Below are 19,543 nucleotides of genomic sequence, written 5' to 3'. Positions count from 1 at the left end.
GACAAAACATCATGACCTTTAGACCATGCTTACAGTTACAGTAGGAAAGCCTTTCTTTTTTTTACTTTTTTTTTTTTTTTTTTTGGAGTCCACGGTAGGGGAGTTGTCAGGTCTTCTTTGGAAAAATAGGAGCCAAGTCAAGTCGTTGTGGAAAATAAGAGTCACCATAGAAAATTTGAGCAGGACCTAGAATCAATAAGTGGATGACAATAAATCTAAGCAAAACTAAATTGGTTGTCCCTTAGGCTTTATTAGGGAGAATGAAAAGATTCTCCATAAAAGAAAAAAATAAGTGGATGACACGTTTGGGGGACAAGGAATTTTTTCCATCCCTAAACTAACCTTCTCACACACACCACGGGAATGTTAAAGCATTTTTTAAAATTTTTTAATGAATAATTTTCATTTTGCCTTTTAGCTATTATTTGGATATTGGGTCATTTCATATTAATTTATGGGTTAGTTTCGGTAATTGAGTTGCCATTTGAAGAAAATTGAAAAAGAGAAATATAAAATATTATTGGTGGTTATCATTTTAACTACAATATAAGAAACTTTTAAAGTCATACTAACAATTGTCCTTAGGGTATTGGTTAAGAATTTATTTTAAGAAAGTTGTAATATCACTTTTATGAGAAATGAAAAAAACTATCAAAATATTAATTGTTTTTTTTTTCTTTTCCAATAAAAACTTTCTTTAAATGGATTATTAACCAATGCCCTAAGGGCTTGTTAGCATTTCCCTAAATTCAAATTATAATAAATTTTTTTTTTTTTTTTTTTTTTGAGAAAGATGGGGATAAATAACCTAAATGAGAGTGGTAAAGGCTTTTATTTATATATTAATATATTAATAAAAAAAATGAAATATTTTACTTAAATTCAAATAAAAGAAAATTGTGTTCATCAAATTGCACTCATTTTTTTTTAACATTTACACTTTCTCCTTCTCTTTACCTTTTCATCTCCCCAAACATTCTACCTTGATATCACTCTTCCTCTTTCCTTTTATCTTCCTTTATTTTGTTTCTTTTTATTATCATCCTCTTAGTATAAATTTGTCATTCACTCTTCCATTCTTTATATAATTTTCTCTCACAAAAAAGTGATTATTTCCTACTCTTTCTCCCGTGGATTTTTATTTTTATTTTCCTTGCATCTCTATTTTAGTTTGATAAAGCTTTTTATTTTTTAGAACTCTATTTTGGTTGATGGGATTTAGTTTTGTGTTTTAAGTTTTTTTTTTCTTTTTTTAATGACTTTGATTGTTAAATATTATCTTATTACATTATAAATAATTAAAAATAGTATATAAGAATGTACTATTATTATATTACATAGAATTATTTGGATAAGTTAGTATTTATTGTTATGTATTTTATTTTTATTTTTTCTCATATCATTTTATTTAACATTTAAATTCAGCCATATCCCCCATATATATCATTAAATTATTTATATTTCCACTCCTTTTTTATTTTAAAATTTTTAAAATATAATATTTTGGCTAAATTAAATAAATAAAATTGTCCACATTAAGTGGAGTAATGCCAGGGAAACTCCCATTCTCACACCCAATGCGTCAAAGGAAGAATGAAATACAAAACAAATCAAGTTAGAAACACTAAATAATAATAATAATAATAATAATAATAATAATGCATATTTAATGTTATAGAATCATCATCAAATTTTGGAAAACGATAGGTTGCCAATGGAGAGAGAGAGAGAGAGAGAGAGAGAGAGATGGTATAGAAAAAACCAATACAAAGTAATAAAGAGTAGATAATAAATAAATAAATAAATAACCAAACATCAATTAATAATCGTTGATTGGAAAACAAAGAGGTTGTAAGGAGAAGTAAAAAATAAAATAGAAATTACTGTGTGGAGAACATTAAAAACTTTAGAGTGTAGTAACATAAACCATTAAATTCACTTAAAAAATTAAATCAACAATCAACAATTAAATACAATCATAGTACTAAATTTAAATTTAAAACTAATCAAACTCTAACTATGGAAACCATATTAATCATAACTAAAAAAGAGATGTTCTCTGATAGTAGTAGAAATTACATAAGAAATAAAGTTAGAAAATTTAAAAATCCATTTTTTGACATTTCATTTAACCTTATATAAATATTTATATATATATATAATTTTCATACACTATTACTTTCGAAAATCTAATGAACAATGCTACCTCTCATTTATCGTCTTTGTTATGCAAATCATTAGTTAGTAAATATATGATAATGGTAAGAAGCATTACAAATGAGATCACTAAAAAAAATATATAAAATTAATTAACCACTATCATTATGGAGTTGTAATCTATAATTTTACGCATCCAAAAAAGTAGAATATTTAAAGTTTTCTTAAAGGTATGTGTAAAGATTCACCATATATATATATATGTGTGTGTTGTGTGTGTGTGTGTGTGTATAAGGGTAAAAAAATGTATATTTAAGGTTTTTATTAACTTAAAAACTAATGAAAAACCAATGGTTAATAACTAAAATTATAGTATTAATAACGTATTTAATGAGACCATCCTAAAAAAATTATCATGCACAACGTGCGAGTATACGACTAGTAATTAATTAAAAAGAGGAAAAGAAATGAGATTGAATGCATTAACGGGGTTCATAAAAAAAAAAGAATGCATTAACAGGCTTAAATCAATAATGGCCTATTTGGTTAGAGATTTTTAATATTATTGTTTAAGTATTATAAAAATACGTGTGGGTTAAAAAGTACAGTAGGAAATTACACAAGAGGCAATTATGAATTTGGAAGTCTATAGACGTGTGTGTCCCAAAATTCCACTCTGTCGTAAACGGAAAAGAAAAAAAAAAAAATTTGTGGTTTGCATTCAAGGAAAGAATGGGGCCAAGAAAATGGAGAAAACATAGAGCTATCAATTCACACTAGACAAGACTTGTACCGTACATGACAAGAAATAATGGCCAAATTTTTGTGAAAGAGACAAAAAAGAAGAATAGTTGTTTTCACTTTGTGAATTGAAGGTGATCATGTGATGACAAAGAATAACAGCTATTTTTCTCAGTGCTAGACTAATTGAAGTAGCACGATTAGCATCCACATCAATTGATGTAAACATTTGCAAAATATGCAACATACAAAAAGTAACAAATTTTATACATTTTATCTCAAAAATCTTCTACATCAGTCCTTCTAAAATTGTGTATATTTACACATTTGCTACAATAATCATGCATATATGCACGGTTACTGTAGCTTGTGTATACCATTATTTTATTAATTTCACATTTTGCGCCTTTTTTTCTCTCCCTTCTCCTCATCATCTTTTTCCTCAGATACACACATACAAACACACCCACACAGACAAACCAATAGAGAGACAAATTAGTGCTGGCGATAGAGATCGGTGCTTGTGGGTCGATGGAGTCCGTGCTTGTGGGTTTTGATTCTTGTGGTGTTGGTGGGCTTTTATTCTTGTGGTTCTTGTGGTGGAGATTGGTGCTTGTGGTGGATAAATTATTTGACCATGAGAGGAAAAGAAAGAAGAAGATGCTTGTGAAGGGAGGTGATTTGACCATGAGGAAAGGAAGAAGGACGAGTTTACCGTGAAAGGTAGAAGAAAGAAGTAGAAGAAGCCAAAGGACAAAGATTGGTCTGAGAGAGAAATGAGATAAGAACAAAGAAAAAAAAGGATAAGTACAAAAAAAAAAGTAGGTACTTTGGAAAAAGGGACAAGTACAAAAGAAAAATAATAATTAAAAATTAAAAAAAATATATTATTATTTAAATAGAGGAAATTATAAAATAGATGAATTGATGTGAGTACTTTGGAAAAGTAGTAATGTAAAATAGAAAAAGTAAGTTTTAGTGTAAAATAGTTGATGAACCTCTATTTTTCTACAAGAATAGATCTACATGGGAAGGTAATCAAGCCTACGATTCTATTAGTATATCATTTTCAACTTTATAGCAAAACCTATTTTTTAATAACGGTCTATTTATTAATTAATTATTTTAGAAAATTTTCTTACTACTATTGTGCATTTAAAAAAAAAAGTTTTTAAAAGCATTTCCTAAAAAAGGGGTATTTATTAATTAATTATTTTTAAAAAATTTCATACTACTATTATGTTTTTTTTTTTTTAATAAAAAGTTTTTAAAAGCATTTCCTAAAAAACCCAATTCCATTTAAACAAAATACTTGTACCATAAACGACAAGGAATAAATGGCTAAGTAATTGTTTTCATCTTTAAAATAAATAAATAAAACCACTTCGGATGCTTGACTATAGTCACATTAAACTTTTTTTATTACGAAAAAACAATGATAATATATATATACACAATTATTTACACAATTCTCTTTAAATGGGATACTTCCACGCAACAACAACATGCCTAGGAGTAAATGCCAAAATAGAGAGCTAGCAATAGCAACAATAGTGACTAGAAATGACTTGTATAGTACATGAGAGGAAAAAATGGCCAATTCATTGTGAAAGGGATGTGATGGTAGAGAGCAATTTACTGGCATTAAGCAATTATTATACAGTCCAAACTTCCAAGACTTCAGTTTTCCAAAATCTTTGGGAGTTCCAAACAATGACCAAAGACTTGTGAAACGTTAACAGTAAGTCTACTAATCTAAACTACACGTTTTCAAGGTTCATTGAATCTTTTAGTAAGAATAGTCATATTTTGTTTTCTCTCATACAAATTGATAGCAGATATCTTTCATTCAACCACCGTGTGTTTCACCAAGTCTTTTGGTCTTTGCTCGGAACTTCCACAAGACTTGGGAAGTTATAGTCTTGTCTATTAACCAGTGTGCGTTTTCAAGGTTGATGAATGACTAAGTTGAAAGCAACGAACAAGAAACTAAAAAGAGAAATAAGAGTGTTTGGGAAGCAAAGAGAAAAGGAAACTAAGAAGCCAGAGACATTTAGATTAAAAAAAATATATAAAATCAATTGAATTAATTCATCTCAGAACAAATATATTATTTATATATAAGAGCTAGGCTTAACTACTGGCTTCTTAGTTTGAATCCAAAGTAAATTAAAAAAAAAAAAAATTAATTTACTTTGGATTATTAGGAAACACTTGATCGAGAAGCAAGCCTAGATCAAGTGTTTCCTCATAAACCCCTTTTTCCGGTTTTATATATGAACTGCACATCACACTCATCATGGTGAAGTTCTATTTTTCGTCTATAATTTTTCATTATTTGTGAATTCTAATGCATAAAATTTTTTATTAAAAAAAATATATCATCATTTTAAAAGGAAAAAAAAAAACAGTTCATGTAGATCATGAGGATCGAGAATTTATTTAATGTTCACTAAATTGATATTTAATTTATTTTTTTACTAAAGAATTTATTGTAACATAGAAAATTAATAGTTAATAATGATGCAAAATTGCAAAGTCATCTTGTTGAGAACCAAAAAAAAAAAAAAACAACTAAACAATCTTTTAGATAGAGTTAGACAACACATACCCCGATATTGAAATCCCAAACTTTAATTTTGTAGTCTAAATAAGCAACAAGCCAATTTCTCAGACCAGATACATAGATATAGTGTATAACCAAATATAATTTAAGTGGCCACTTCAATGTTTGAGTTTTTAAGGACAAATTTCAATTTTCGAGGCTGATTTTTAATTTTCGGGGGGCCAAGAATTTTTTTGAAACAAAGTTCTCAAATAACTGTCTTTTTATTAGTTAATTATTTTAGAAAATTTTCTTACTACTATTGTGCTTTTTTAAAAAAATAAAAAGTTTTTAAAAGCATTTCCTAAAAAAAGGTATTTATTAATTAATTATTTTTAAAAAATTTCATACTACTATTATGTTTTTTTCTTAATAAAAATATTTTTAAAGCATTTCCTAAAAAAAACCAATTCCGTTTAAACAAAATACTTGTACCATAAACGATAAGGAATAAATGGCTAAGTAATTGTTTTCCTCTTTAAAATAAATAAATAAATAACCACTTCGGATGCTTGACTATAGTTACATTAAACGTTTTTTATTATGAAAAAACAATGATAATATATATATATATATATATATACACACAATTATTTACACAATTGTTTTTTAAAAGGGATACTTCCACGCAACAACAACATGACTAGGAGTAAATGCCAAAATAGAGAGCTAGTAATAGCAACAACAGTGACTAGAAATGACTTGTACAGTACATGAGAGGAAAAAATGGCCAGTTCATTGTGCAAGGGAGCTGATGGCAGAGAACAATTTACTGGCATCAAGCAATTGTTATACAGTCCAAACTTCCAAGACTTCAACTTTCCAAAGTCTTTGGGAGTTCCAAACAATGACCAAAGACTTGTGAAACGTTAGTAGTAAGTCTACTAATCCAAACCACACGTTTTCAAGGTTCATTGAATCTTTTGGTAAGAATAGTTGTATTTTGTTTTCTCTATTACAAATTGATGGCAGATATCTTTCATTCAACCACCGTGTGTTTCACCAAGTCTTTTGGTCTTTACTCAAAACTTCCACAAGACTTGGGAAGTTATAGTCTTGTCTATTAACCAGTGTGCGTTTTCAAGGTTGATGAGTGACTGAGTTGAAAGCAACGAACAAGAAACTGAAAAGAGAAATAAGAGAGTTTGGGAAGCGAAGAGAAAAGGAAACTAAGCAGCAAGAGACATTTAGATTAAAAAAATAGAGAATCAATTGAATTAATTCATCTCCGTACAAATATATTATTTATATATAAGAGCTAGGCTTAACTACTTGCTTCTTAGTTTGAATCCAAAGTAAATTAAAAAAAAATATTTAATTTACTTTCGATTATGAGAAAACACTTGATAGAGAAGCAAGCCTAGATCAAATGTTTCCTCATAAACCCCTTTTTTTGGGTTTTATATATGAATTGCACATCACACTCATCATGGTGAAGTTCCATTTTTCGTCCATAGTTTTTCATTATTTGTGAATTCTAATGCATAAAATTGTTTATTAATATATATATATATATATATCATCATTTTAAAAGGTAAGGGTCGTCTCTCCTCGATGTGGGATTGAGCAAATCCGTGAGGGTCACACCTGAACCCAAAACAGACAATTCTTTCTTGGGGTAGATTCGTTCCTCCCACAGTTATTATTATTTTATAACAATGCATATATAGAAATTTAATTCTTAGATTTTGCTAATAATTGGTTATTTGATAATATGTTTTGGGTGGGTGAAATTACAATTTCTGCAAAGAAAATAACTTTAATAGATTATCAACAACAAATTTTTTTTCCTAATTGGTCCAATTAACCATTGTTAAGTTTATTAATTTTCTTAGTTACGTTTTTCGGTGTTTTGGATTGTAGGCAGAAAAAATAAGGTTTGAGAAAGTTTGTTTAAAAATAAAAGAATAATTTACAAATTTTATATTCTTTTTAATGATTCACAAATGTTATAAATAAATTTTATTAAAAAATGAATATTTTTGTTAACTTGCCTATTGAATTTCTAAGAAAAATTGTATTATTTTTATTTTGATACAACAAAATTTATATTTATGATTTATGATTTATGATTGTTCTTATATTACATTTATGATTGTTCCTATAATAAATAAAAATATGATTATGAAATATATTATTCTTTATTAAAGTTTAAATTTTAAAAAAAAAAACTAATAAAACTACCATAAAAATGATTATTACGCACAACACATGGGTTCGCGGCTAGTATTACTAAAATCTGAAGCAAGGCATTTTATGTTACTACGCTCACATTCAACAACCACGTTATCATTTTTTGTTTCCAATTTTTTTTATATATTTTTTTAAACATTTTCTCATTTAAGGTGACTTAAAAACTCCATTATTTAAAAATTAAAATATCTTTTAACAATTATTTTTATTATTAATTTTCCAAAACTCTCTCTCCCTTTTACCTCTTCATCTCCCCACTACTTTCTACATTAATATCATTCTTTCTCTACCTTTTTATTTTCCTTTATTTTGACTCATCTTATTCTCAACATCTTATTATAAATTTGACATTTTCTTTTTCATTTTATGCATAGTTTTCCCACACAAAACAACAGGTTACTTCTCTCTCTCTCTCTCTCTCTCTCTCTCAATTTGTTTTTCATTTTTTTTGTTTGATTTTTTTTTATTACATCAATTCTTTAGGTTGATTATTTTTGTGTTAATTAGAATTCTACTTTGGGTTGATGCAATTTAGTTTTGTGTTTTAAGTTTGTTATCTTTTATATTCTCTTTGATTAAATATTATCCTACTACATTATACATATAGTATATAATAAAATAATGTTATTATATTACATAGAATGACTTGGATAATTTGATGTTTATTACTGTATATTTTATTTTTACTCTTTTTTCCTCTCATCTCATTTTATTCATCATTTAAATCCAGTCACATCCTCCATACTATTAAATTATGTAACACAAATCAAGAAAGTGGCTAGACATAAACCTGCCTTCCTTTACCATACATTGGGGGAATCAAAATATTTGTGTGATAAAGGGTCTTATAATTTATAATTTAGATAGCACCCTTTAAATGTGTCTAGGTCCATAGATTGAGCAATTTGTAAACTTAAAAGGCTATTGAGAATGAACTTTTTGAATCGAGTCTAAAAAAAATATGAACTACTATATATCATTTAAGAATACTACTATATATTTAAATATTGATCTTATGGGAAAAGTTACATAAAATATTGAGGAAAAAATGTTTTATATAACAATCTACTAAAAATGTTTTTTTTTAATATTTAAACCTTTCTATTTTTCATATCACTGACGTGTTTTACAACTATCACATGTGATAACTTAAGTCTTATATTCTTAAGTTGTTTTGGCAAAAAAAAAAAAAAAAAGAATTGTCACAAAAGTGGAGTTCATTTAAAGTTTTTTACGAAATGAAATATCTGTTTTGTAAGTCTACCAAACTTGATAATTTGTAAATGATGGAACCACTTGCAACAATATTTACATAGTTATATAGTTCCAATTAAAGCAATTGTGTATACTTTTAGTCTTCAAAGAACACACATCTACCAGTAGTTAAATGTTCATCTTGGATATTTTTAACTTTTCATATAATTTTACCTTTACATATTCATCTATTTTAATTTAGATTTTTTTTATAAAAAAAAACTTTAATTTAGATATTTATAAGTAAACAATGAAATAATGATTCATGAAAAATAATATATATATATATATATATATATACATATTTATCTTGTGCGGTTACATATAATTTTGCATTTATACATTCATCTTCTTTAATTTAGATGTTTATAACTTAATAATGAAATCTATAAACAAGGTAATTAAAACAATCATATTTCTACAATTCAAAAAGTCACAATTTTTTTTTTTTAAAGGCCTTTTACATTTCCTCGGAATTATTTTAATTTTTTTTTTTAATAAAACCTTTGACATACCACTAACCTAACCATTTCATACATTAAAAGAATTTTAAGGCTCATTATTACTTCCGTTAATATATTATAGATATCTTAATTGATTGAGACCAAACTAGAGAAATGCCTTTCATATTTCCTTGAAAATTCAAAAGGAAAAAAAAAAATTTGACATACCACTAACGTAACTACGTCTATAACTATTTAAGCCATCTATAATATCTATTTCTTATTGATAACCATAAAATTTACAACTAGCCAGGAACATACAAAGTAATAAAGAAAAAATGAAGGAAAATAAAATGAAATGAAATCAAACGTCAATTAATAACCGTTATTTGGAAAATAAAAAGGTGGTCAAGAGGAGTAAGAAATAGAATAGAGATGACTACACAGAGGACATTGAAAACTTTATAGTGTAATAAAATCAACCAAAACATTCATTTAATTAAATCAATAATCAACAAATAAATATTGTGGGGACCGGCCCAAAATAATAGGCAGGCTGGGCCCTAGGCCCGTCTGAGGACGTAGCCTGTCCGAGGAGACATCGTGACCCAAGCAATCCTTATTCAGGTCTACTGGGGCAAAGAGATCATGTCCGAGGAGTAATTTCTCCTCGGATATGGATCAAAGGTGCATTCAAACCACTATAGTCCATCTTCCAAATACGTAAAAAGGAAGGAAACCCAAAATATCTCAGCAAAGGCTGCCACCACCACATTAAATGTATTACAACTACTCTCCTAGCCGCATTAATGAAGAGAAGACCCCTGAACAGTGCTACCTTGGCTACCGCAACTCACAAAGAATTGATAGGGGTGTCTGATGGGACAGGTGCTCAAGTAGGGGTTTGGATGATCAACAAGTGTAAAGCCCAGATGATTGGAGAGGGCCTATATAACATGTAAAAGTCCCCCAAGAAAGGGGACGGAGAAATAGGAGGAGAAAATATGGTAGAGAAGTTTTACTGCATTGATCTGTGTCCATTAATCAAGTTTTTAGCCTTATCATCTGTGAGGGACCTCTCTTCACGGTGGCATTTTCGTTCTTATTTCTGTATTCCCTTAACCCATGCAACAAACCGTTTAAACTAACTGAAACCAAGTTTTTTAACTCATACTCTACAAAAAAATTTATTGTGTGGGACTTTTTGGGCCAAGACTTGACTGACAAAGATTGGGCCACTAAAATTGTGCCCTTACAAATATAATAATACAAAATTTAAACTTAAAACTAATCAAACTCTAACTAGGGAAATTATATATATATATATAATCATAATCTTCATACACCATGACTTAAAAAAAATTAATGAACAGTTTTATCTCTTATTTAATGTCTATGTTATGCAAATTATCAACCAATAAATATATGATAATGGTAAAAAATGTTATAGGCAAGATTATGAAAAATATGATAAAACTATTTTTAAAAAATAAAAACTCTTTATAAAGTTTAGGGACTAAAATACTATTTTATCTAAAAAATTATTACGTACAACGCGTGAGTCTGCGACTAGTATATATAATAAAAAATAAATAAATAAATAAATAAAACATAGGGCCCTAGTCCAACATGGCTCCATCCCTGCCTATGGTCAACTGGTATAAACTTAATACTAACGGCTCCTTCTTAGGTAATCCTGGCAAGGCTAGGGGAGGTTTAGCGTGTGCCATTGGGTCAACATCTAGCGTTATTGCGGAGCTTTGGGCTCTTAGAGATGGACTCAGTCTCTTCAACCAGTTCCATATTCAGTCTCTTAATATTGAATTGGATGCCTCTATGATTATTAATTTGCTTTGCAATAATAACAGATTCTCTAGAACCTTATCTCCTCTAATTGATGATTGTAGGGTCCTTCTCATCAGGATTCTACATCACAAGATTCAGCACTGCATTCAGGAGGCTAATAGGTGTGCTGACACTTTGGCTAGAATGGGAGCTAGGATGCTTACTGATTTTGTTTCTTTTGTCATTCCCCCTTCTTTTATTTTGAATCAAATTAGGATTTATGCCTTGGGTGCTGTTTACGTAGGTGGTGCAGTAGCAGTGCCATAACTCTTTAGTCTCTTCTATAATATTTTCCAGTTTATTGAAAAAAACAAAAAGACTTATTATGGGGGAATTATTTGACTGTGTCATTTTGGGTTATCATGGTCGGATAGGTCTAGGCCCATTGTATAAAAAGTATCCCACTTTAGTATGTTTGGATTGGATGGTTTCGACAGCCTAGAGGACACAAGAAACGCCTAGAGGACACAAGAAACGTTTCTTCTACAAATCATTGAAAGGGGGGGGGGGGGGGAAGAAAAAGAATGAACAAAATAAAAGAATAAAAATGTTGTTTATATTAGTATACTATTATTAATAATTATTAACATCAAAATACTATTATTATTATGGTTAAAAAATTGCTATTTTATAAACTTCTAAAACATCAACAAGATTTAATATACATATGGCGACATTTTGAAGGTTTAGTTTTTTTATTTACGGGTATATTAGAATGTAATTCTCAGTGGATAGATGTATACATCCAAAATCGGGACATCTTGATTCTTGAAAACTACTTTCGAAAAAAGAGTGCTAACCCAAATGAAAAAAAAAATAAAAAGAAAAAGAAGACTCTTTGGGTATCTCCCTTATGAACAAAGTTTCTCTCCAAACTAGTTTGAAGAGAAACCCTACAAACTCATCTTATATCTTTATATTGAGTGTGAATTTTGAAAATCTAACCGTTAGATTGTATGTTATTATTGCATTCTTAATGCTTACAAAATTTCAAGAAGATCAAAGATCAATTGCTAGATCATCAAATAAATGTTATAATTTCAAGTTTTTGTGATCTAAAATTGTATATAAAAAATAAGTTAATTGATCAAATAGTAAATAACATCCAATTTGAATGAAATTTGATACGTATGTTAAGAACATAAGGAACATGAAATTCAATAGTTAGATTTTCAAAATTCGTACTCAAAAAAGAAATATATGAGAAGTTTGAAGACTTTCTCTCCAAACTAGTTTGGAGAGAAACTTTGTTCCTTCGGTTTCAAGTCAATACTCAAAAGATCGAAGTCAATGCGCTTATTCAAACTAGGAAACTTCCAAGTTCATTGCATGAAATTACCTACGCAATTGTAGAGAAAATTAGAGTCACTCTTTTCTTGGCAGATAAGAAGTGTTCATATCTCTTTATCAATAATTGGTTTGCTTCTATTCTGTGCAGTTTTTGATTTCTTTGAATGAAAATCTAATTCATCCAAAGAAAATTGTAGTGTTTCTTATCTGGGTTTTCACTTTTCAAAGATATTGGACACAGAGTTATGGCAGAAGTTGGAGTTTCAGTCGATTTGGAGTTACGGTCGTCTAGATATCACGTTGAGAAGAGAGGTGACGCAGTGTAGGAAATTCTGCAACGTTTTTCTTGAAAAATTCATTTCTCTCAATCTGTGGTAGTTATCATTGAGCCTTTTTTATGGGAGGTATTCGAGGCATCATACTTCAATCATGTTTAGACAGATTGCCCTAATTACTATTCAATTGGTACAATTTTTTGCATGAAAGCGACCAAAAAGCAACCCTTTTGACTTGGGAAAAAAAAGTGAAACATTTAATTAGGGTTTCAGAATTTTATTAATATCTCATTTGTTTTAATTTTGATTTGGCCCATGAACCGTTGTTTCAAAGGGAAAAATATGACCTACAAAATGGTCCAAAATTTAGTCTGATCGGACGGCCAGATAAAAAAGTCAACTTTTTGACCGATCCCAATTAGGGATTTGGGTCTTAATTCTTATCAAAAGGGATTAAATTGTCTCAACTTTTTGATTCAACGTTCGATCATGTTGCATTTGTTTATTACTCCTTTTTGGCTTTTAAAATCACAATTTTCACCCTTTCTTGAATTTTTATCATTATTTTGACGTGTTAATTAGGGCCGAACAAAATATAGTATCAACAATAAGTATAATCTGGATAACAAGTTGCAGTAGGAATTTTCTATTATGATTACTTAGCAAGGCAGAAGCTTCATAAATTCAAAACTTAGTCTATGGGCCGGTTTTACTATTTCAACAAAATAATGATTAGGTGCAATTTTACAAAGGGCAAATGTTATTTATTAAGGAGTTAGCTAAGTGTGTCATAGAAGGAACTCACCTTTGGGACTTGTCTTTTGGTACAATATTGTTTGATATGAATAATGGATTCCTTTGATTATATGAATCGTATATTTTTATATGTATGTATGTATGTGTGTGCTGTGGGGAACCTTTTTGAGGTGAGATTTAAGATTTTCTTAAGTTTGAGAGTTAAGTTGTGATTCATGTGCAAGTTTTTATACTTAGGAAAAATTGTCAATAATAAGTTTGGACCTTCATTTAGGTGACGAGAATGTGGACACTTGAGCATGAGGTTTGTTAATAAAATTATTATGCATTAAAACATTTTAATTAGAAATGTTGCATATAATCATTATTTGAGTAAAGATATATGTTCATGAATTTTTTTAATCTAATATATGATTTTTTTTAGCATATTAATGTTATTACTCATACCACGAACATAATATTTAAAATGAATTGGATATGCTACTATTATGAAATATTTATGTAAAAGCATAATTGTTAGAAAGATTTAGTTTTTGGGATATGTCCAATGTTATGATCTGAACTCGACTAGTAGGGGTTAAATTATTGGCATTCCATGGAAATATTGATTGATTGATCATTGAAAGTGGTGAGGACTCTGTTATACCTCCCTTATTGGAAAATACCAACTTATGGAGGATGCCAACCAACCCCCATTGTTTATGATTTGATCACACTGAAAAGGTATGATATTTTCTAATATGATCTTGGGATTTCCTAACATTGTGAAGAATGCTAGATGCCTAGCACAGTGTGTTGGAAGCCTCCCAAAAGTTGTGACAGAATTACAAATTGACTAACTGACTAATATATTATTTGTGAGCTATTAAGCTATTCAAAATTATTAAAAAAAAAAAAAGTATGATTATAAGAAAAGTATGGTGAATCATGAATGTATTATAAGTCTGATAGAAAGTTTATGATAAAATCTTTTATAGTTTATTTAACGATAAGGTTACTGAATTATGTTAAAGTGAAAAAAGTTATTTAATGTAAGTTCCTCATTTTGTCCATTTATTTTTACTTGAAAGGGAAAATGATTTATTTTCATACGAAACTTCATAAGCTATTTTAAGAATAGTATGAAGACTATTTATCAAAGCTAGCATATCCATAAGACATTTGATTTACACACATTCTTATTAAATGCTTGTAGAACTTAAACTTTACTAGCCTTTGCAATTCACCCTATTATTTTTGAGTGCACAAGTTCTTTCTTGAAAGCAATGAGAGTATTAAAGGTGAGAAGGGATCTATGGTTCACATTTGTTAGAATGTATAGTTCTTTTGTTGTATGGAAGATATATCTCTTTTGTTGTATTGGAGGAATCAAGATGTACTTGATCCTTTTGAGCATAGATATATTTTGGAACCTTAGTTTGTTACGCTTGTTTTGAAATCCTAACTGTGTGTCTCTGAGGTTAGGTTTGTAAATAAGTGTTTTTGCTAAACATTTAGTTATGTAATATTTACACGAAAATCTTAAGTTTCAACAAAGTGGTTAAACTTACAAGTTTGAAAGTAATGAAGTTTTAAGTTTTATGAAATTTTGTATATTATGGCTTTTGGACAAGGAGATACAAAGGTAGACGAAAAATGAAATTTTTATAATCACCTTCAACTTTAGTTGGTTTGTGTTAGTATTGAGTTTAACCTGATATTAACATGCTAATTATGCTCTAAAATCTGAAGTACAGGTTTGGGTCATGAGAACACCTATCTCTATACATGAAATCCTTAGATTCGCTTTTAGGAGCTTTGCTTGTTGGCACATGTGTCATCCGTAATTCAATTCAATGGATCTACGGACACCAAATCCAAACTTACATTCGTTCCTTGTGAACACACTTTCTTTTTGTTTGTTTGTCTGCTTGCATGCTTTCCTTTCTTTACTTGTTTGCAATGTGTTTGCTTGTCTACTTTGTGTTCTTGTTTGCTTATTGAATGTGATGTATGGAGCATGCACGTAACTTCCAAGACGAAACAAAAAGGGCATTGATCAGTAGATTGGGGGCTTAGCCCCTCTATGAGGTCCTTTCTTTCCTAGCATTTTCATTAGAACCATGTCTAGTCGCTATCCTAGATTAGGGTTCGTTTCTTGTACCTTGCTTGGGCCACACCATCTAGGTGTGGATATGTCCACTTTTCTACTCTATGTGTTGTTATATTGTCCATGCTATATGTAAAGGTAGTCATGCACTTCGGATGATGGGCGTTCATGATTAGGAAGGCAACCCCTCCCTAATCATCGTTGCTCTTGACCTTGGAGTATAGGTATGCATTCAAGGCTTGTGTTGTAGATGTATATCCACGCTTTATTGGGTGCATGATTTACTACGCGTGTGATTGCCCCTGTACATGTCAACTAGTGACATTGGTTTCCCCATGTATACGACACACATCACATGTTTAGTACTTTGGTGAGCCTCAGCATGCCTTAGTCCAAGCATATTGATGCATGTCATATACATAGGCATGAAACCCTATTGGTGTGCCGTGGCACACCTAACATGAAACCCTACCAAATTTTTGCTGTGAAAATGTGGCATCTTCTTGCCATATTCTCACTGCGAAGCTTGGTGAAATTAACGTTATGCATGACATGATGCACCTAACCCAAAATGCTACCGGATTCCTGCTACCAAAATAAGGCAAAATACTACCAGATTTTCGTCGTAGAAATTTGGTAACAATTCTAATGTGCTAGCAAAGCATTGATGAAGGCCACACGCCCTTCCCAAATCAAATCTCAAAGACCAATGTCTATAAAGCCCTGAAAGCTACTACCAATAGCTTGTTTTTATCTACCAATGACCAAAAATTAAGAGTTTACCAAAACAAAGGACTGTCTTACGATAGGCATTGTGGAGTGCTTAACACCTTCCCCACATGTAACCTGACTTCTGAATCCAAGAATCAAGATTTTTATCATCCATTAAGATTTGGAAAAAAAACTAATTTTTTCTTAATCTAGGATTGGTAATAAAATCAACATAGAGTTAGGTGACCAGTTCACACCTTAGAAAAACTCAATGATTGGTGGTAACTCTTGAACCTTAATTAAAAATGACTCATTAGTCATAGTTCACACCCCAAAGCATAATTCATTCTCAAAAAGAGGAAAAATAGGGGAAGAAGGGACTGCAAGTGCCCTGCTGCCCATTTCTCCAAGCCCTATCCACATGTGTGGGAAGCACACGTCATTGTCTGAAGTGGTCGAAGGCCGCGAGGCATCGATAAAATTGATTAATTTTAGACAGGACAAATCGATGAATTAACTCACAGAGAATTTTAAGCAATTAACATATCCAAAATCTACGCTAAATCAAATAATTATATAGAACTAAACACTTTTTCTAGATAAGTAAAATCAATTAAAAACACAAGAACATAAGCATTAAAACCATAAAATTATTGTTAAGAACATACCAATAAATAGTTAGGTTTCATCCCTTGCCTTAACAAGACTTTTAGCAAGCCATTACACCAAATAATGTAAGGCACCTAGCCCTTGAATTTTCCTTAAAGAACCTTTAAATAGGCCAATAAATCCTATTACAAGTTGGATTCCCGTTTGCCATTTTTGTTTAATTTTTTTAATTAATTTAGTTTTTCTATAGAAAAATTTAATTAATTTAGTTGTAAGAACATATGAATAGTACTAGGTTATATAATCCGTGCTTAAGTATTTACATGAAAACATTCAATAGAGTAACAATGAAGTAGTCTTATCTAAGTAAGTAAAGTAGTTATATCGATTTTAAATATTATGAATGGATCACTTTAAAAAAAAAATTTAAAATAGACACTTGCCATAAAATCATACTGAAATTAGAAGCTATTTAGATTCAGTTTAGATTTTGACAATGCTCGACTCTAATTATTACTCTTTTCATCCCAAATTGTTTGGCTTACTTAAAAAACCCAACTATTTATGGAAACATCATTAAATGCCTTATCCTTTTTTAAAAAGTTAAAAGCTTCCTAAATTACTCTTAAACAAATTTATCAAAAATTTAAACAACTATAGATATAAAAAATAAAAAATAAAAAGTTTTACAATGTTCAATTTTCAAAATTATTGTAGAATACAAACTCTATTGGTGTACTATTTCTACAATTCTATTTGCTTTAAATCACAAACTTACCTTCAAATTTAAATTCTATAGCAGTCAAGTCTCATTTAAATACAATCTTAGTCTTCAAATTAAATTTTAATACAAGTATTGATAAATTCTACAGGGGCATAATGGGAATGTTAATAAAATAATGGGGTTTGATTCTTCAAAGAGGACTTAATTTTGAGACATCTCAAAATGAAATATAGGCCAAACAATTTAGAACAAATGAAGTAACATATTTTACCCCAAAAATTAGAAGAGTTAACATGTTTCCTGCCCATGGTCCATGTCCATTGAATTGCCACCCGATTGAGCTCTACTTCTAAGAATGGCTTGGCGCCTAGGCCTTCAGTGATAATAGACTTAGGGTCCATTTGGATATAGCTTATTTTGCTAAAAACTAAAAACTAAAAACTAAAAACACTGTAGTAAAATAATTTTTAAATGTGTGAATAGTACTGTGAGACCCATTTTTAATAAAAAAAGTTGCTAAAAATTGAGCTTTATGGGTCCTGTAAATAGTGCACGGAACCCACTGGTGTGCACTGTCCACCGCTTATTTTGCTGAGTGAACAGTGCACTGACAGAAAAGTCAAAAATCACGGCTCAAAAAAAAAAAAAAAAAAAACGCAGACACAAAACACGCTGCTTTTCAACTATCCAAACCAATGTTATTAATTCCGTTCCATTTTGGCCGGAACGATCAAAATTTCTCGTGCCAGTGTGCAATCGGAAAAGCTACTACCACCCATTCCACCTCAGGTTAAATTCCAGCCTGTTTCGGGGTGTTTCAGCCGTTCCTGTCAATTCCGGCCAATTTCGAGTAAAATGGGAATTTCAGCCGGTACTGGTTTTGCCTTAAAAAAAAAAAAAAAAAAATTCTATCCTGCAACTACGTTGTTTTACATCTCAAATCAGATGTTCACAGATCCATTCACACATATAAAGCTTCTATTTTGACAAGATCTAAAGCTTTAAATTCATAAGAAAATAAATCACAACCCAAAAAGTAATTAAGAAGAGAGAAGGAAATTAACAACAATGGCAGTGTCCAACCTTCATTTGCATGCTCTATCTTTTCTTTTCCCTTTTCATTTTTGGCTTTATTTTCTTTCTTCACTACATTTTTTCGCTTGCTTGTCTTCACATTTCCTCAAACCTTCAGAGTGCTAAGAGCTTGAGACTTTTTTCTTTGTTAAGCTGAATGCTAAAAAACTGAGACTTGTTATTTCTGAACAATGTGGTTTGGTAAAGTTTTTAATGACTCCTACTTCCAAGATATAATTGTCTTTTAGTGAATCTGAAAATTATTATTTTATTTAATTTTTGAATGGTGTGATGGACTGAGGGGTTATTACTTATTAGTATCTACTTGCCTATTGAAGTACATTGGATATAGAATATAGGGCAAAATTTTTTCAATAGCATTTTTTCAAAAAAATATTAGATAAACAGCACGCGTTTGAAGTTATTTAGTAAGTTGGACTGTTTTTTGAAAATCGAGTTTGTGAAACTCGAGTTCCAACCCAAAATCAAGTTTCTCAAACTCGATTTATGCCTGACCTTGATTTAAAAAAAAAAGAAAAAGAAAAAAAAAAGGTGGAACTCGAGTTCCATTTAAAAAAAATAACAAAACTCGTGTTTTCTACACTTGAGTTCCATTTGGGTTATTTTTTTTTAAATCATGGAACTGTTTTCTACACTCGAGTTCCATTTGGGTTATTTTTTTTTTAAATCATGGAACTCAAGTTTAGTAAACTCGAGTTCCACTTTTTTTTTTTTTTTTTTTTTTTTAAATCAAGGTCAGGTGTAAATCAAGTTTGA

Source organism: Quercus robur, chromosome 3 (assembly GCF_932294415.1).
Source record: "Quercus robur chromosome 3, dhQueRobu3.1, whole genome shotgun sequence".
Lineage (NCBI taxonomy): Eukaryota > Viridiplantae > Streptophyta > Magnoliopsida > Fagales > Fagaceae > Quercus > Quercus robur.
The sequence above is the reverse complement of the archived record's forward strand: the minus strand, read 5'-3'. Positions refer to the sequence as shown.